Source organism: Drosophila persimilis, unplaced genomic scaffold, assembly GCF_003286085.1.
Source record: "Drosophila persimilis strain 14011-0111.01,24,50 unplaced genomic scaffold, DperRS2 tig00000002-arrow-pilon, whole genome shotgun sequence".
NCBI lineage: Eukaryota > Metazoa > Arthropoda > Insecta > Diptera > Drosophilidae > Drosophila > Drosophila persimilis.
This window is the reverse complement of record NW_020825289.1, coordinates 20,876,862-20,896,049: the sequence shown is the minus strand read 5'-3', so window position 1 is coordinate 20,896,049 and position 19,188 is coordinate 20,876,862. Positions and strand designations below refer to the sequence as shown.

General features: G+C 42.9%; 1 protein-coding gene and 20 non-coding genes across 21 annotated transcripts in view; 11 read left to right on the top strand and 10 right to left on the bottom strand.

The window, feature by feature from the left end:
- Positions 1-534: 534 nt before the first annotated feature.
- Trnar-acg lies at positions 535-607 on the top strand. The gene has a single exon. It is a non-coding gene; the product is annotated as a tRNA-Arg (tRNA).
- A 720-nt stretch (positions 608-1,327) lies between these two features.
- Trnar-acg lies at positions 1,328-1,400 on the bottom strand. Its single transcript has one exon. It is a non-coding gene; the product is annotated as a tRNA-Arg (tRNA).
- A 243-nt stretch (positions 1,401-1,643) lies between these two features.
- On the top strand, positions 1,644-1,716 carry Trnak-cuu. Its single transcript has one exon. It is a non-coding gene; the product is annotated as a tRNA-Lys (tRNA).
- A 129-nt stretch (positions 1,717-1,845) lies between these two features.
- On the bottom strand, positions 1,846-1,918 carry Trnar-acg. The gene has a single exon. It is a non-coding gene; the product is annotated as a tRNA-Arg (tRNA).
- Positions 1,919-2,030: 112 nt separating this feature from the next.
- Trnar-acg lies at positions 2,031-2,103 on the bottom strand. The gene has a single exon. It is a non-coding gene; the product is annotated as a tRNA-Arg (tRNA).
- A 555-nt stretch (positions 2,104-2,658) lies between these two features.
- The window catches only part of LOC6603154 (ecdysone receptor), an 81,727-nt gene continuing 65,197 nt past the window's right edge, over positions 2,659-19,188 (top strand). The window contains exons 1-3 of the mRNA XM_026986174.1: positions 2,659-2,863; positions 5,238-5,338; positions 18,174-18,292. The gene's annotated coding sequence lies outside the window, so the exon portion shown is untranslated. The remainder of the gene's footprint in view (positions 2,864-5,237; positions 5,339-18,173; positions 18,293-19,188) is intronic.
- Trnai-aau lies at positions 5,457-5,530 on the top strand. Its single transcript has one exon. It is a non-coding gene; the product is annotated as a tRNA-Ile (tRNA).
- On the top strand, positions 5,795-5,868 carry Trnai-aau. Its single transcript has one exon. It is a non-coding gene; the product is annotated as a tRNA-Ile (tRNA).
- On the bottom strand, positions 6,068-6,141 carry Trnai-aau. Its single transcript has one exon. It is a non-coding gene; the product is annotated as a tRNA-Ile (tRNA).
- Positions 6,255-6,327, bottom strand: Trnak-cuu. The gene has a single exon. It is a non-coding gene; the product is annotated as a tRNA-Lys (tRNA).
- Positions 6,776-6,848, bottom strand: Trnak-cuu. Its single transcript has one exon. It is a non-coding gene; the product is annotated as a tRNA-Lys (tRNA).
- Trnak-cuu lies at positions 8,083-8,155 on the bottom strand. Its single transcript has one exon. It is a non-coding gene; the product is annotated as a tRNA-Lys (tRNA).
- Positions 8,398-8,471, top strand: Trnai-aau. The gene has a single exon. It is a non-coding gene; the product is annotated as a tRNA-Ile (tRNA).
- Trnai-aau lies at positions 8,615-8,688 on the top strand. Its single transcript has one exon. It is a non-coding gene; the product is annotated as a tRNA-Ile (tRNA).
- Trnak-cuu lies at positions 8,961-9,033 on the top strand. Its single transcript has one exon. It is a non-coding gene; the product is annotated as a tRNA-Lys (tRNA).
- Positions 9,484-9,556, top strand: Trnak-cuu. The gene has a single exon. It is a non-coding gene; the product is annotated as a tRNA-Lys (tRNA).
- On the bottom strand, positions 11,212-11,285 carry Trnan-guu. The gene has a single exon. It is a non-coding gene; the product is annotated as a tRNA-Asn (tRNA).
- Trnan-guu lies at positions 11,483-11,556 on the top strand. Its single transcript has one exon. It is a non-coding gene; the product is annotated as a tRNA-Asn (tRNA).
- Trnan-guu lies at positions 11,803-11,876 on the bottom strand. Its single transcript has one exon. It is a non-coding gene; the product is annotated as a tRNA-Asn (tRNA).
- Positions 12,038-12,111, top strand: Trnan-guu. The gene has a single exon. It is a non-coding gene; the product is annotated as a tRNA-Asn (tRNA).
- Positions 12,265-12,337, bottom strand: Trnar-acg. Its single transcript has one exon. It is a non-coding gene; the product is annotated as a tRNA-Arg (tRNA).

Below are 19,188 nucleotides of genomic sequence, written 5' to 3'. Positions count from 1 at the left end.
TTTTGTCTAGCCTCGATGACTCGACTAAATGTTTGCATGAATTGGCGCTCCGAGTGATTTGAATTTAGTTTTTGCTGGGGGCCAGTCAGCGTGTGTGGCTTACTTTGTTGAGGCATGATTAGATGGGAACTCCTCCGACCTGTACAACGGGTCTCCAGAATCGTATACAGAACACAATTTATAGAAAACGTTGCTACTATCAGAGTTTTGTGTGTTATCGCCACGGGAATTTGTTTGTCTTTGGACTTGTTATTGTTTCTTCATTCTTTAGTAATCTCATCGTTGGGGATTGTATATCGATTGATGGTCTTTCGAGTCATATTATAATCTCTCCCTCTCTCTCGATCGATCTATCTATCTGTCTGTCTTTCTCACCTTTTCATACTCGTACTCTTGAGTTTATACTGGTTTTTTTTTCGTTTTATTTATACACATGCTATTTTGTTTATTAAGTGGTCAATAGACCCCGCTCACCGTTCTCCAAAAAGATAATACTGTGCAGTTAATTAAAGCTTAGTATCGGCGTGACTCAACGGTCCTGTGGCGCAATGGATAACGCGTCTGACTACGGATCAGAAGATTCCAGGTTCGACTCCTGGCAGGATCGAATTTTTTTCAAAAGATTACAATTTTTTGTTAGGAGAAATTCTTAGCGTAAGTCTGCAAAATGCGTTGAAAACCTTTTCTCGCTATGTATATTTTCGTTTGTTCAAAGTCATTTACAACAGTCACACGCACAAAAGCAAAGAGTGTCGTTTAAATCTCACCTTAAATGTCCTTGGCGTCCCATTAAGCCGCTGCAAAGCCCCCTCACCCCTCCTGGTTGGTGGGTGGAAACTTTCAGCTGTTTAACATAAAGCGCCACATAATCCACACGCTCTCCACACGACACCATTTGATTTGCGCTGAGCCACCGCCACCGCAGCTGCAGCTGTATTTTGTCATTGAATCTGAAATCCAAATCCCATCATGTCCGTCGCGTCGTTCCACGCTCCACCCCTCTGGTGTTTCCTTGATGCAAAAAAGTCAAAGAGTCACTCAAACACGTATGAATGACACGTCCATGGGGGTGTAAGGTGTTAGTGCAACAACGAGTGAAACCTAAGCATGTTCCATTCACTGAAAGTTAAAAAAAAGGTGTTTCTTTCGCTTGCGTACCAAGCTAATGGAGAAGCAGTCACACACAATACCTAGTTGTTCTTGCCCTGCTGCACGCTCTTGACGATCGTTCGCTTGTACATTCAACACTTACTACTGCAAGCAAACACCCAATAGCGCCATATCTCGATAAAAAATTTAAATATATTCACGAAAATTAAAAAAAATTCGATCCTGCCAGGAGTCGAACCTGGAATCTTCTGATCCGTAGTCAGACGCGTTATCCATTGCGCCACAGGACCGCATGACTGCTTTGTGCCCAATGGTTGCCAAGATTCTGAAGCTTTCGAATATGAGCTTTTCATTAATATAGCTTTGTAAATGAACCTACATATCGTTGTAATAATAGAATCTCACAACCGTCTAAATTCGGTAGTTCTACAAGAACAAAGTATCGAGTCAATACAAAATCAATGGCAAGATACACCGAAAGCCATAGCATCCAAAGAATGTCAGAAATAAACTTTGCCATAGTACGCTCAAATGCCCGGCTAGCTCAGTCGGTAGAGCATGAGACTCTTAATCTCAGGGTCGTGGGTTCGAGCCCCACGTTGGGCGAAAGTACATTTTTTTGTTTGTTGATATTTTGTTTGATTATTTGATATAATATTGTTCATATATACGAATAGTTATGTTGATATTCTAACTCACAAATATCATTTTTAAATAAAAAAAATTATATTTTTGCGATCCTGCCAGGAGTCGAACCTGGAATCTTCTGATCCGTAGTCAGACGCGTTATCCATTGCGCCACAGGACCCGTTAAATATTAAGCGGCAAAATAATTCCTACCGTAAGCATTTTATTGATAAATTCTTAATAAATAATAAAAGTTTATACAAAAAATAAAATTGATAAAAATAAAAAAACTTCGATCCTGCCAGGAGTCGAACCTGGAATCTTCTGATCCGTAGTCAGACGCGTTATCCATTGCGCCACAGGACCCGTTGGCAACCGAATGACAAAAGCTGTAGATGTGTGCGAGCAGCTTTATGATTCAAGAGAAACCATATTATCGACCGAGTTAGCAGTTCCATAAGCAGTGTTAGTAGTTGCCTCTGCTCAAAGCCCGAACGGCCCCACAGCAAGCGGCAGCCCCACCGCTCATACTCGATACGCAAAAATGAGCTCTCTCGCTCTTGAGAGCTCCAATTTTAAACCTTCAAAGTATATTTAGCATTGGGGTATGTTAAGTATGGCATGCGTTGTATATTTGTGACGGTTTTACTTGTGGTCCATACCGTTTTTTGCCTTGCCGAACAACATTTTTGGTCCCAGCAACATTTGAAGGCGGGCGTATTTGAAAGAATCGGCCTTGCCGCCCCCAAACTCGCGAACATGAATGAAACATGTTTGGGCCGCGGCAACGGAAAGGTAGATAGTGTCGAATTTTCTTCTGAATTCAGAAAAGTCCGTTGGTTAATCCTATAATAACAACCTAAATTGGCAAAACAAAATATATCACCTACAAAAATATTATCATTAAAAAAATTTATGTATATGAATACAGTTTCGGAATAGCTGATCAAAATCCAAACGTTGTACGTGTGCGGCAAAGGCGAATGCCAAGAAATTAACGGAAATCCCACGAAAATAACCGCTCTTACTAAAAGAAGTGTGTGTTTATATGAAAGTGCTCTTAGGGATTACTAGGCCTTAAACTCTTTGTGAGAATAACAATCGGAAGAATCCCATAAAGCCGCCTGTAAGTTTGTTTTGTGGCTGTGTGTGCGAGTTCTATGTAAAACAACAAAAATACAAAGTGTTAAATGTAAATAATATTTGTGTTTCGTTTTCGGTAAGTTGCATTCCATCCATCCTCTTTTTGGCGGAGTGGAGTCGACTGTCTTCCCATGCGACCGACTGTCTGTCTGTTTTTCTGTTCCATCTCGGCTGCTGGCTGTTCTTCTACTTTATGGCGCTCTTCGTCTCTTCGTCGGTTTTTTTACGTACTTTTTTGTTTTCATCGTCTGCTTCGGCTGAAAGCGAACAGCAATAAGTTGTTGTTCTTTTTGTGCTTCTTCTTCTCATTCTACTTGTTGTAGTTTTGTTGTTCTTGCTGTTTGTTTAGCTGTCGTTTTCTCCATTTACATACACCACTACATATGTAAGCTCTCCGGTTGTGTGATTCTCTCCGTCTTGCTGGTCGCTTGGCGTCTGTTTCTCTCTCTCCTTCGCTGGCTCTCTTTCTGCCCACGTTCTTCTCGTTTCCTATGTGTGTTTGTAGGCCTCCACAGAGGCGTCGCTTCGCTGCCACTGCCTCTGCCAGCGACGCGGTTAACTCGTTTAGCGACTTGTACTACCCCACCCGTCCCCCTTCAGCCAGCTTTTGGTAGTTAATGCAGGAGTCTAGAGGTTCTCTAGGTACTACCCTACAGATTTTTACTCGTATATGTATGTATATCCCCTGCATTAACTCAAGACAAACGAATCTTTTTAGCACCGTGATTCAGAGATTTTTGAGTGTATTTTAGGGATTAATACCTTGTTTTATTCATTTAAGCGCATTGTGGTGATTTTTTTGCTCAGCTATAGCATCAAAGCTTACGATTTACCGTGGTTTCGTTCAGGCCACATACAACGCAACACAATTACCTTTCGGTTCGAATTGCGCCTAGAAACAGACCATATCATACATACACTTGGTATAGCTTTAAAGTCGGTAGTCTCGATTCTGGAAAAACTCATTGAACTTTGTACTTAGAAGCCCCGTAAAATGGTTAATTTCCTTTCAGAATTTCAGTATAGAAATGACCCCAGGGTATTGTATGTAGGGCTATACATCCGAATCTAAAAAGTCTTTACAGAAAACACAATATCTTTATAACAATATTGACCTTAATCTTTTTCCCTGTAAGATTTATAAATATAGAAGTACAACTGGGGATGTCATCGAAGAGATATAGAAATACTGGGAATAACACTGACATAAGCCACAATATAGGTTTCCGCTTTATTCGAGATGGGTTAAAAGAGAGTTGAAAACGCAGGAGAAGAGAAATATGTAAATGCATCTATAAAACTTTATTCTAGTCTTGGCAACAGGCCCCTCTTCAGAGCCCCATTAACCTGCAACAATCGGAAACTGGTCGGACAGCATACTATTGTACAATACATGCTGCACACATCTTCGTCCTCCATTTTGGGTTGCAACTTCGTCCGTACCGTCAGTCGCATCATCCGTTGAAAGCGAAAATAGCGCAGAGAGAATTGTGTTGGGTGTTCGTTCAGCAGAGTTCTCGCTGGGCTCTCTAGCCGACTGAAATGTATCTCGCAGATACATATCTAGAAACTGCCGCATAGAATGCAGTAGAACCAGACACAAGTAACTAAATATAATGTGCACCACACACAGATACACGGATACGCGCACACAGCCAGCGACAGACATGTATAAATATCCCGGCTGTCTATGTCTATGGGCCGCTTGCAATTTCATTTTCATTGCAACTTCATGCCCCTGACATCGGGCAGAATGACTGCCTCTCCTCTGCGTCTGTCCCCACCACACCATGACAGCACCACCACACCTCCTCATCCTCCTCATCCTCATCCCCATCCGGTCGTAGTCTGCTTCGTTGCAATTCTTCAGCATTTTGCTTTCATCTCTGGCAGCTCTTTTGCCCCGTCTGCCTGTTTCTACGCTCATTCTTCGACAATTGTAAGTTGTCGGACGGGACGGGCCTATTGAAGTTACGAGTATGCACATGCATCCCCGTCCACCCCTACCGCACGTATCTGTATCCCTGTACACTGGTGTGTGTGCGTGGGGTAGCTTTTTTTTGCCCTAACCTACACCACAGAAAACGTATTGCGTCGGCTCTCGGCTCTCCACCACCATCGCGTGGCCCCCATATCACTTCATTTTTGTATCTACGAGGCGTGCATTCTTCGCTTTTCACTCATTTTCTCTCCCTTCTTCTGGGTCTTTTCTCTTTTTTTCTTTATTAGTTTTCCTTTCATGCTGTATGCATGGGAAAACATGTTTCATTGATGCCTTTTCTGGCTGCTTCTAGTACTTGTTCGTGTGTTTCATTTCTGTCCTATTCATTACAGTAGATTTTTCCTATTCTTTGCAGTGATATGCCCATAAGTTGGGAGATCCATTTCCGTCTTCAACGTGCAATAAAATAAAACTACGGCAGACAACACATTGAAGTCAATACCAATCATCCTATTGGTAAGTTAATAAATTTAAATTTTATTTTTTCTTATATTGTATGCTGCTTAGAACGTGCATTCCTAATCACTTAGCTCCGAGAGTCTCAATTCGGACAAATTGACCGCAACGATCACATGGCCCATTAGCTCAGCTGGTTAGAGCGTCGTGCTAATAACGCGAAGGCCGCGGGTTCGATCCCCCCATGGGCCAGAGTTTGATCCTCTTTTTTTCAATATTTTGGTACATTGATGTTCTCAATGGATTTGCTTAGCTTATCCTGATGTACTCATCAAAATATACGTGTTTTGGAAAATTGTCTACATCACACTGGTTCGATCTGAACATCTTCCTGGCCCGGTGTTTTTTTTGTTACTGTTCTTCTTAGATAAGATATCATAAACTATTGATATTGATTCAAATAAAAAATGTTCTGTGTATTTTGAAAAACATCCCGAATACAAAATGGCGTCAAGAGGCCCATTAGCTCAGTTGGTTAGAGCGTCGTGCTAATAACGCGAAGGTCGCGGGTTCGATCCCCTCATGGGCCAGAATAATATTTTTTGTTCTTAAAGTTCACCCTTGTCCCACAAGGAAAAGTAAAATATTTATAAAACTTAATGCACATGCGCACATTAAAAAGATCTAGCAAAGTGCTTTGACGTCAAACAAAATCATAAAAGTAACTTACATATATAGAAAATTAATGATTCAAAATTACACTGAAAAAAAAAACCAAAAAGTAACTCCTGGCCCATGGGGGGATCGAACCCGCGGCCTTCGCGTTATTAGCACGACGCTCTAACCAGCTGAGCTAATGGGCCTGTTGCACACATTCTGCCATTTGTAATACTTAAGCATTTGTTAGCTAGCTTGCGTAGAATAAATAGTTGTTGTATAAGGAATAAAAAAAAAGGGAAGACGAAAAAAAAATTGTCGCCCAACGTGGGGCTCGAACCCACGACCCTGAGATTAAGAGTCTCATGCTCTACCGACTGAGCTAGCCGGGCTGTATATTGTTGTCCGTCCATAGTATTTGTCTCCAGTTCAGTAGGTAAGGATCGTTTGAGATTTTTACCATATCTTCTCGCTTTCTGCAAAATATTCGGTATCATTTGATAATGAAATTTGCTATAGAATGGAGAATGACGTGCACAATATTACGTATTCAGGACTGCATATTTTGTTGTACTTTGAAACACAGTACTTCGAAATACAGTTGAACTACCATAGCTCGAACGCCTGTAACTTTAATTTCCAATATTTCCAACTAAAACAGCGATAAGAAGCACAATATTACCAACTCTGTAAGTCAAAGTCTTCACAAGTCTTTGTGCTTTAGTGGTTCGACATATGGAAGTTCAACTGTATCTCAAATTTGGTCTGAAAATATAGGTTAGGGGCAAATCACTAGCACAGAACAGGAAATATAAAAAAAAGAACAAAAAGTTTAATTTGCGCCCAACGTGGGGCTCGAACCCACGACCCTGAGATTAAGAGTCTCATGCTCTACCGACTGAGCTAGCCGGGCTTGTTGCCTGCTGGCTTCCGAAGCCCAAAGTTGGTCCCCTAAAGCACCTCGAACAGTGAACCAGAGAACTCCGTACACGTGGCAGCGTCGCACATTGATTTATTTTTAGCCCCGTCTAGACTCTAGACAACCTCTGGACGGTTACCCGTACGCCCTACCATACCTTTCGGTATCATTGTCGCCATCCCTACTGGTGTCTGCGTATCTCTCTTTCCCGGATAGAATTGTTTTCTTGGCCGCACGACGGACCCAATTGTCTGGCTGTAGCACATTTTTTCTGCTTCCTAATGGAAACGATGTATAAAATTACGCGCCTACCTCAATGCAGTGGATGCAGGGGGCTCAGGGAATGGGGATCCGAACGAAGGCTATGGGAATGGTAATGGTAATGGGGGTGGCGGTGGCAGTCATGGCAACCCCCTACCATACCCTGTTCTGTCTGACGCCGCCGCTTGCCGTCGGCCAAGTAATTTGCTATAAAATATTAAAACGAAACAATGTGAGAAAGGAAACAAAACAAAATACTCAGAGAGAGAGAGATGGTAGACAGACCAAAGCTGGAGCTAGAGCAGAAGCTGATGAAGGCTCGTGTGGGACCATGGGAGGGAAACGCGCAGACTGTGGCGCAGATAATCAGCTTGGCAGACGGTTTCTGTTGCCCTACGATTCAGACAGTGGGGCATGTTGATACGCACGATGATATTGCTTCTTAAGCTAAATAAAATCTATAATTTTTTGTAGAAATCTTACAATTTGGTCCATATGAAAGTCGTTTTATGCGTTATGCGTGTTCATTTGGGTTACAATTGTTCGTTGAAAGAGCATTTGAAGGAACCTTCACAAGAATATTCATTATGTGCATACAAATTGTAAGAAAAAGACAGCCAAGGCAAAGCTTATTTGTGCAGACAAATTGTTTATGTTGTCGTCGGCGGTTGCTGCGCACATGCTGCCCAGTTCATGTCTCCACATACCCCATGGGTAGGCGCATCACGCATTATGTTGTCCACCCTCTCACATACTTTCAATCAGTATGCCACTGGCAGCGTCTGGTACTGCCACAGACAAGGCCAAATATGTTGGGGTAGGTTTCCAGAGTAAAATCAACAGAACTTTGATTAAAATAGGAACAAGAGCGCAGCCAAAGAGCCGTGAGCTTACCAAGCGTATGCAGTAAAATATAGTTGATGTATGAATACCCAACATAAAAACATAGGCAAAAAAAGGGATTTTTCGCCCAACGTGGGGCTCGAACCCACGACCCTGAGATTAAGAGTCTCATGCTCTACCGACTGAGCTAGCCGGGCTGTTATCAAGGTCTCGAAGATAGGAATTCAACCGAAATCTCAACCGATCGATAAGGAATATTTCTAGACGATCCTACAGGTACTAAAGGAATCATTGCCTCTATTAAAACTTGTGTATGGAATAGATTATTCACAATCTATAACTGTTTGGGAGATATAGTTAGTTAAATATATCTTAGTTAAATATATTGATTAGATTTATAGGTATTTCAAGAAGTCCTACAAACAAGATGGCGGTATGAGGCCCATTAGCTCAGCTGGTTAGAGCGTCGTGCTAATAACGCGAAGGCCGCGGGTTCGATCCCCCCATGGGCCAGGAGTTACTTTTTGGAGTATAGTTTTGTAAGTATTTATTTTTGTTTGAAGTGCTGCAAGATAGCTTAATTTATATGATTTAATTGAAGTATATTAACTTTGCCGTTATTTGAAAATCATCACGAATAAAAAATGGCGCCAAGAGGCCCATTAGCTCAGTTGGTTAGAGCGTCGTGCTAATAACGCGAAGGTCGCGGGTTCGATCCCCTCATGGGCCATACTTTTTATTTTTGGTAGGATCGGCTTTGAATTGATTTTCAGTCGAACTTCAGTCAGTCGTCCAAAGCGATATAGTTAGAAGATTTATATGAATTTAGAACACATTCTCCGTGTGGAAAGTATAACCAGAAGAACCAAAGTTCAAACAGAAGACTCGAATTGTTTTGGGATTTTTAACAAAATAAAATGTAATAAACAAAAATGTCATGATCTATGACCAGATCCTTATCACGAATTTCAGAAAGATATATGGTCCGTTGCCAGGTATATTGCCCGGCTAGCTCAGTCGGTAGAGCATGAGACTCTTAATCTCAGGGTCGTGGGTTCGAGCCCCACGTTGGGCGAAATCTAATTTTTTGTTGTATTTTTTATTATTTTTCTATTCCAGATATTATAGAAACGTAATGAAAATTGATTGAGCAATTTTTCAGTATAAAATGTCGTGTATTCATATCAAAAAATATCAAAATTATGAAAAGATTAGTATAATTAAACATGGATGAGTGCATGCTGTTTTTAGTATACCTTACAATCTGATCAAAAATATTTTTATATTGAAAATCAAAAGTAAGAAAATGAACTGCCTAAAATATTTTTAAATAAATAGAGTTATGTCTACAGTATGGACGGATTATGTTAATACCTCCCATACTTTTACAATCGTCCAAAATTCTATATAAGTATTTAAAAATATAATTTAAATTCAAAAATAGAGATGTTGAACTGTTCGATCATTTTCTGAATCTTCACCCCTAGAATTTCAGCAAGATCTATTGGCCAACCCTGGCTATATTGCCCGGCTAGCTCAGTCGGTAGAGCATGAGACTCTTAATCTCAGGGTCGTGGGTTCGAGCCCCACGTTGGGCGAAATATCTTTTTCGTTGGTCATTTAACTTTTGGCTCAGTTTGCCCTCCTCTTTCTTATCAGTTGGCCTTGGCAATCGTGTCATGAATTTGATCCGAGTGCAGTTACAACGGCGCTGCATTGTCTGAAACCCCCTAACGAAGGCAGTCCATAGACCTGACCGAAGACTGGAGCTGAAACAATACTCGCGTCTGTGGAAAATGCCAGTTCATACATATTTTCATATTGAAATAAAACACTGTCGCGAGCCAAAGCGACGCAGTCCGTGGCTAATCGTCTGGGTCTGGGGCCTAGGGCCAGCAGGCAAATGCAAATGCAAATAAAAGCACGTTTAGAAAATGCAACAAAAAAATCATTGTATGCATAACTTGGAAATTTGAATGGCCGAACCAAACCGAACCACACCGACAGCAACGGGACGACGTCGAAATATTAAAAACGATTTGTTTGTCATGCAAATAAAACGAAACGAGGCGAATGACTGAACTTAACCTTAAAAATAAAACCACACACACACATTTACGGAGAATATTTAGCAGTACTCGTATAGATATGGTTTCCTATATGAGATGGCGACTATTTTGTTTATATGGCGCAAAATGCGGTTAATGCACTGCAATCAAAGCGATTTTTGTGGCAAGAGCTAAAACAAAACGTTGCAATATTTTGATGTACTCGCAAGCATGAAGGCATACTGTGCTTGTCATAATTGTATAAACACATAGCAAATGGAAGAGAACGCCAAAACCGAGCATTTACACCCGCTTCGTTTCTTTGCCTCGCATTCGAGTTTTAGCCAAATATTCAATAACCCGCTCATCCGAAAGTGCTGACCCTTTTGTCATGAAAATGTATTAGTTATTAGCATAAAACTGTTGTAGAACTAAGTCTGAAAGAGGAACAGTTTGTGACATTGAGTAAGTTATAGATCTAGGGATCTATAAGCAAACCGAATTGATTTGATGCGGCTTTTGTGTTCAAAAGTTCGCTATCGATTATGGCTTATCCTACAATGTCGTCAGGCACTGTATGCAACCCCCATTTATAATATATATGGTTTACCCATACTTGTTATAGTTGCCATTAGACGATGTTATTTATTATTGCTTTTGTGATGTGATGCCGTATGAGGTTCTAATTGGGAGACGTGGTGTAGACTCAGTTACGTGAGATTTCAGAAAACTAGCTGTGAAAAGTATACATACATATGTATGTACAAGTTCCCCTTCTCATTCCACATGCATTTTCAGGGGTTGTAACACAACTCATCATCCCATCTGCCGATTCTGTTGATTCCAATTCATTTGCCATTTCCTCCTTCAGCGCGAATCGTGACGAAACGCTTTACATAAATGCAGTTGGATCGCCTCCAGTCCAGTCCATTGCACTGCATAAATTTACAGCGGACTGACCCAGCGCGCCAAATGTGTTATTGTACAAACTGGATCCAGTCTGCAACTGGAATCGCAGTCAGAAGAGTGGTAAAAGAGAGGATGTTGCAAAACATGCATGCATCGAGCTGCTCTGCGGGTTTCGTGAATGTGACCTTGGATTGATATCAGTTTGAACGCGATCCGATCCCACCTTCGGTTTCTTTATAGAGAGCTTCATTAAAAGTATGGAAATAAAAAAGAGTATAAGTGGTAAAAAGTTGTGCCGCCCCCGGGTGGACTCGAACCACCAACCTTTCGGTTAACAGCCGAACGCGCTAACCAATTGCGCCACGGAGGCCCATGCCGCTTTCACGGCAAATCGCGATTAAAAGAGAATCTGTTGCGTATAATTCTGGAATCTTGCAAAAACAGGAAGAACTGATCAACGCCCCTTCGTTATCTAATCGGGGTTGCAGTTTTATATGATGAATCAGTGTACAAATTCTTGGGTAATCTCTTCCCCGAAACTAGGTATAATTTTTCGCTGCTTCTATAGCCTCCGTGGCGCAATTGGTTAGCGCGTTCGGCTGTTAACCGAAAGGTTGGTGGTTCGAGTCCACCCGGGGGCGGCTATAATTTTTTTGTATCTTACAAAAGACTTTCTTGTTATTTACATTTTAAGTAGTTTATTTCAAATAGTAAACTCAATTCCCAATTAACATATAACTGCGTTATAGTTCTAGGATTTTTTTAATCTTGTGAAAAATTAGAAAAACTAAATACAAATCTCACTATATATTTCATTAGCTCCTTTATATTTGTTGGTTTTTTTAATCGTGTGAAAAATGAGAAAAGAGAATACAAAAAAGTTGTTACGCCCCCGGGTGGACTCGAACCACCAACCTTTCGGTTAACAGCCGAACGCGCTAACCAATTGCGCCACGGAGGCCTCTGAAACATCGTAAAATTCTAGTAAATTATGAACAAAGCTAACTACAAAGAAAAATCTGAAAAGAACTGGGTAAATCCCCTAGTTGCCTTTCTTTGGAAAGTAGTTAATGCCCGGAGAGAATTTCTATCTTAAAGCTTGAATTTTGACCTATTTCCATGGCCTCCGTGGCGCAATTGGTTAGCGCGTTCGGCTGTTAACCGAAAGGTTGGTGGTTCGAGTCCACCCGGGGGCGGCCATATCTCTTTTTGTTGTACTGTACCGTTCTAAATAAAAGAATCTCTACGGGACCACTAGAAGAAAGATTTAATTTTACTTCAATGATAATATTGATAATGACAATAGTTTGTGATTAAAAAGAAGAGACAAAAATTATGCAAAAAAACGTCGATCCTGCCAGGAGTCGAACCTGGAATCTTCTGATCCGTAGTCAGACGCGTTATCCATTGCGCCACAGGACCGGTTGAGAACGGTTGGCATGGTTACACATACAAGCCGCTGGCTGATTAGAAATTGTTTAACATTGTTTTTGTCTTATGTTTAGATGTTTATTTTCATTGGGTACTAGAGACCCCGACCCCGCTGTCATCGGCCTATTCTTTCAACCACTGCTGTGCTTGAGCTTGTTGACGATCTGATCTGTCGAGGCTCTGCATAGTTTTAAGACTCTTATAATTTATGCAAGCTCATTGACTTGGGCATTCGTATATTTCTGACGTCATTGGGACAAGTATCATATCATAAACTCGTTTTGCCCAAAGAAGAATAAGATAATTTAATGATTTTTGCTGCTTATATGGAGCTTCATTAAAGTTTGCTATTATTTAAGGTTAAGCTCTGTACGTACCGTACTGAAATGTTAAATATTTGCTAGACGGAAACAGCCATGATAGACAGCGGAGGCCCGGTCGCCATGTTCGTTTCCGCTGCATTCCCTGCCAACTCTCACCTCACTTCCGGTCGACATTACAAGTTGTTTTCCTCGTTTTAAGAGTACTCTGGGGGATAGTCCACGTCCTGCAGCTGTTGGTTCTCATGGGGCCGGCTTCAACTTTAAATTCTACATTTATTTTGAACAAACTTTTCGTTCCGTTTCTATTCCCATCACGCACCTGAGGCCATCACAGACCAATGCATGTTGGCGAGAGTGGTTTTAGGCCAAAGAGTATTCAGAATTTTCCATGGTCGGGCCACTCCTGTGCTTTCTCCCTCCCCTTCGACTTCAATAGCGTGACATCATATTGGGGGTTTTGCACTCCCTTAACCATGTCTGGGGCATTCTTAGGCTCTTGTCTGGCCAGGGGCTGGAACTGACTACAAAATGCAGGCCATAAAACATGGGGGGAAAAAAACTGAAATAGCTAAGAAACTTTTCTGTAAACCTGGCTAACACAGGGCATGCCAAAAAGTTGAAAACGAAATTCGCGGCAGTCTTGTGCAGCGGCACAAGTGAAATTTATTGATTTTCTGCAACATTTTCAATTCCATTTAACGGCTTGTCGAGACTGAAACTGAGACTGGAGGGGCCACGTCCTTGCCTCAGGCGTCGCCATGATGGCTGGCAGGTGGTAGACCTTTCCACTTGGTCATTGCCAGGCCCCGCTGCACCCCCGGCCCTGTCCCACAGAACGGGAGTGCTTTTCTTTGCATTCAACTTAACTTTTCACTTCGTTAGGCTCGGCCCATCCCCTAGTTGACTCTCCCATTGCCACTGACACCCCCATCCCCAGGCATTGGCCCACAAATTGGCGCATTGTTTGGGTCAAGGATGCAGCAAGGAATGCAGCGTCATGCTGGTCCCCAAGGCGTCCATGTGGGCGTTTTCTCTGCCAGCGGGACGGGGTGGTGTGTGCTAGTGTTGAAAGCTTTGAACTTTTAAACAGTTGCCCCCGCTGCCCGTTTGGTTTGGGGCGGTGGGGTCAGGTCAACTGCTTGCACCCTATCCTCATCGAAAAATACACGTTTAGTAAGGGAATGGAATTCAATGTCCGGGGAATTGTCTGGCAGCATGCATAAAACATGAGGAAATGTCTGCCGCTTAAAATGTCAATAAACGAAGGAGGTGGCGTCGTCAGAAGGACCCGTGTCGATGAGGTTTGATTGGGGATTGTTTCTGTGGCTGTGGTTAAGAGTTTATATCGTATTACATACTCACATTCATTAATTAAAGCTTCGTTGTGGGTATCCTCATATCAGTAATGAATGAAGAATTTTTTTGAGTTTCTCTTATCCTATGAATTCCTTCTAAACATAAACTAAACCATACATAATCCAATTTGAACATTCCGAAACTACACGTCTTATCGATCTATACCATAACAAATTTCCCCCTCCCCGTCCATCCTCTGCCAACCAGACCTCATCTGCGATCCCATCTAATAGTCAAAGTTGACCTACCTACACATGCCATTTACACAGGTGGAAATGTCGTGCATGGGTTACATTGTAGCCTCACACACAACCCCTCCCTCCATTCCCGCAGTGCAAGCTTTCCCTTTTCCACTGTCTTCTTCCCCTCGTCATCACATGATGTATCCGTTGCAATTGCTCAATTGTACAACGCCCTAAAACAAGACCGAAAAAAAAACTATTTAAAAAAGGAAAAGAAGAATAACGACAGCGTCGAAACGAGAGTGAATGCACTGCTCTGCCGCTGCTCTGCCACCGCCAAAAATAAGCATGCACCGAGAAATAGGCCGCCGCCGCTCTGCTCTCTCCTACTCTTCTTGTAAAGGTTTTAGCTGCACGGGTAGTTGGCGCTCTCCTCCGACAAGGCGCAGGCTCTCCAGGCCCCTGACAAAGTTCCCTTTCGGTGTCGCTGTCGCTGCTGCAGTTTCAGTTGGCGCCGCAGTCACAGTCGCCGCCAAGTGCAAGAGCAAGTATCGGCAAGTATGGCCGCGCCGCTATTTACGTCATCGCCAAAGACATGCAATTGTGCACTCTCTCTGCTCGGCACTGCTCTCTCAGAGATGGGCCACTGTGGGCATCCATCGGTTACCCGTGCCGATATCTAGGTCAATCTTTTTATTTTGTAGTGGGTGCTAACCAACATCGCATGTTAAATGTCAAGACTCAATAATTTATTTAAGATAATAGGCTGCCATCTATAATCCAACTAATCTCCATTGTCTGATCTACGTGCTAAGTGCACCTCGTTTCGTGATTCATCGGTACATTTGCCCATCTCTAGTGCATATGGGTATCAGGAATAATTGGGCGCTCATCTGTATGGGAGTGTTTGTGTGAGTCTGTGTTGGGTGAGTGGAGGGTGGTGTAGGGATTTCGTTGCAACAGCAATTTTCGCTATGGCTCGCTGCGCTTTGCCGTTTTCGCTCTCCCCCATTCCACACTCTCTCACGCTCGCTCTCGTCTCGCCGACAGCCTCGTAAAGAGCGCTGTAAAAGCTGTAAAGTTGCATGCGCCGCCGCCGCTGCTGTTGCCGCTTACATTCACATTTGCATACCTATGCGTCTCCCGCTCTATCTCTCTCCGTGTGGTGTGCGTTGTTTGGCTGTCTCTGTTTGTTGGCGAGTGTAAAATTATTCATTTTTTTTCTAAGGTTCAGTCTCAGAGTTGAAGGTCAGTTGATGTTTTATGTCATTCAACTTTCTGCCGTTTGTCGTCGGCGTTGCCGTTGTCGTTGTTGTGTTAGTTTTTCATTGGTTGTTGTAGCTTTTGTAATTCGTGTTGTTGGTTTCTTAACATTTTCGTCATCGCTGCGCCAGCGGTTTTTTTCGCTGGCGATTCGCTCGCGTGTCAAGCCATTCAATTGGGGCGTGGAGCCCCACCTGCTTCTGCTCCCATCATCCGCTCCACCGCTTCCGTTGCCGTAGCTGTAGCCGTTGCCCCTCCTTTGAGTGCAGTTTAGCGGGAAATCACTCTATTACCACTTAAGGTAGCTGGTTGGGTGGGATTGGGGGTGGTATGCACTTCCATTTGTGCATTTTACACGACCCTGCGCTTTATTGGATTCCCTAGCCCCTGCTTCGTACCTCGTGCCCCTGCTAATAGGTTCAATAGACGATTATAGCCAATTAGAGAGGGGTGCATGGGAGGCAGTGTGAGGTTATGTTGGGTTTTGTTCCAGGTAAATAACAGTAAATTCAAAGAAATGTCTTGGGATTCTCTCTCAAGTAAGGGCCACACCGACACACCTGGCCTTTTTGCTGCTTTTGGGAACCGTTAACAACAAAAACCAACACAAAAATTGCCAAATTCCCACGAATTAGGAAAAAAACACTCATATACACGCAGAAGAGCATGCACTGCGAGAGGACTGTGGAAAAAGAGCAACAAAAATCATTGAAAAAAAAACCTGAGAAAAAAACCATTAAAATCAAAAGTCACATAGTGGCAGCGCAGCAGCAGCAGCAGCGGCGGGCGAAATCAACACACAAAAAAGTGTGTTACAAAGTCAAAAGCGCAAAAGCAACAGCAAAACCAACAGCAACAAAGGTAAGCCGCAGCAATAGCGCAGGCAACAACAAGTAGAGCTCAAAGAGAGAGACGAGACGAGACAGAGTGAAAAAGAAACCAAGAATACCAGCAACCAACAGACAGAGAGACCTGGAGTCTACAATGGGCCCAAGCACGAAAACCAGTTTTCGGTTTCTCAAAAGTTCCGCCACACTGGCCCAAAAGCTAGCACAGAGACAACAAGTATGCACAGTGGGCCAAATGCAGTGAAACCCAAGCATCTTATTCCACTCATAGTCGCCCAATGTGCATTTTGTCAAAATTTATGTTTGCACAGAATTTCACACCCTAAAATACTCCACCCAGCGTCGCCCCACTGTGCACATACCGCTGCACGCCATCCGTTGACTCCCGCGAAAGTTGGAGCGAAGCGCAGCTTAAGTTGATAACAACAACAACAAAAACAAACCAGCAGAAGCAGAAACCAAAAGTCGCCAAGCTCAAAAAGTCAGCAGCCAGCTACGCTCACCTCACCTCGCGGAGCGCAGGCGCAGCAAAAGCAACAATTACAGAGAGGAAGAGAGAGAGAGAGAAAGAGAGAGCTTTACCTGAGCGTGAGAGCGAAGCAGTGCTGCCAGCTTTTTATCAGAAAAAAGCTGTTTCTAGCTTGAAGAAAACAAGAAATAAAAGGGCTGAAAATGTTTTAACAAAATAAAAAAACCTTAATAATGGAGTTAAAAGTTTTGTATTAAAGTGGTATTTAATATGTATTTAATAGAATTTTCGTCAACTCGTCCAGCTCTGTGGGCCGGATCCGCTATGGTCCGAGTTCACAAATTGTACCCGCACTTGGTCTTCTGACGGAAAAAAGCGCAATCGGCTGCACTGGAGCAAACGACAAGCTGACTGACAGCAGCAGCAGCAGCAGACTGCGGCGGGCGGCGGACGTTGAGTTTCATTTGTACGCGCCGCGGCTCTCGTAATAAAAATTACATCGCGCGGACCGCCGTCGGTGGAAAAAGTGCACAAAAAATACAACAAATGAATGCAAATGTTGTGCCAGAAATCGTGTGTGAACAGTGCAAAAGTGTAACGCATTTGTTGGATTAATTAACAAGCTGCAGCCGCTTATATCCGCATGTGTGGTGGGTGTTTGTTGCTGTGAATAATATTCTTCTCGTGAGAAAAAAAAAACACAAACCAAAAGACTTCCACCAGCATAGTAGATGAAAGAATAGTAAAAGAATAGAAAGAACAGCAACTGCTGGATATTTTGTTGTTTTAGTTGTGCTGCTGGTGGAGTGACACGTCTCCCGGCCGCCCCCAACCCTTGGCCTAAAGATTTTCATGCAGTTGCGGTTGTTTACTCGCTCTCAAGGAGAGAGGCAGAAGAAGAGAGAATAAGTAGTGCCATGCCAGAGCCTGAATTGTGAGAGCGGAATAGCTGCTGTTCGTGAAATGTTTATTAATTACCAGAAAACTGTTAAATTTTCACAGTTTTCTCCCAAAGTGCCAATGATATTTTCATTCAAAGTTTTTCCCAAGTGAGGTTTTCCCTGTTATTTCATACTCTCACGGAAACAACAAGAGAGAGTGCGAGAAAGAGAGAGACCCAAATGCACGTGTCTGGGGGCTGCAGTCGGCACGTTTGCATCCCAACCATTTCCATTAGATGGCTCTCTTCCGCACTCTCTCTCTCTCTGTCACTGCAGCTTTCTCTCCGGTAGCTGCTCTCTGGGAGTGTGCTCTCTCTTCGCTTTTAGGAAGTGCAGTTGCACCGTGGGCTGTATATGATTTAATAATAATATTTATAGAAACGGTGGAAAGTGCAATTACAATGTTTCTCATGGAGATTTTCTTTCTTTGAATTTTTAATTGCAGATTTTGGTGAAATAATAAATAAGCAATAAACAGAAGTGAGAAACACTATATACTTTAGAAGTAAACAAACCCAGTGACGGTATTTTTTTGGATTACAATCAAACTGCATGCGAAATTGGGTGAGTAAAGTAAAGCAACTAAAAGCGGAAGTGCGAGATAAATAGTACTCGTATTAGGAATAGGAATAGGGGAATGCAAGGGTGGGGCAACACTCTAGTGATGAAACCATATGCCTGGAAATTGCCAGGGAGGGTCAACACATGGCTACAGACTGCCACTATTGTCCGCCTAAGAGAAATGGTTAAGGGAGTAAATGGAGTAGAACCTACAACCTACTACCGTGTTCCGGTTTCAGGTCCGGTCCACCAAGGTTGCCAGAAGAACTTTTGGAACGTCACTATACCATAATTAAATTGCAATGCATAAAGCATTCTGTTATCACACAACTCTCATGATGATAACGAATTCCACGAATGTCTACTCTCAAAATCAAAATCAAAACCAAAACCAAAACCTCCAACTTATTCCTGCTGCTAATTGCTATGCACATAAATTGCAGCTGTCCGGCAATTGGAAATGCAGATGAGTCTGTGGTCGCCGCCGCCACCAGGTTTTTCTTTTTCCTGGGGCTTTTACAAATAAAACTAAAACGAAATTCTTCTGGTTTTATTTTGTTGTGCAGCGGAAATGCATCGTTTACAGTGTCTCTTTCTTCTTCTCCTTCTCCCTCTCCCTCTCCTTCTCTATTCCTCCATCGGTCAGTTGCGTCTGTCCGTTTCTGTCCGGTCTGTCAGACCGTTTGTTTACTCATACATCAGCCATAATCCGTGGACGGGGGCGGGGATGGGTATGGGGATGGGGATGGGGTACGGGTCCACGAAATTAGTGCAAGTGCAACATGTCAGAGGCGGACCGAACCGAACCGAATCGTTCCGATCCGAAAGGCGAATAAACTCTGGGAAATGCAAATAGGGGGCGGGCTGGGGTGGCGGCGGGGCCCGACATCGTCGCAAAT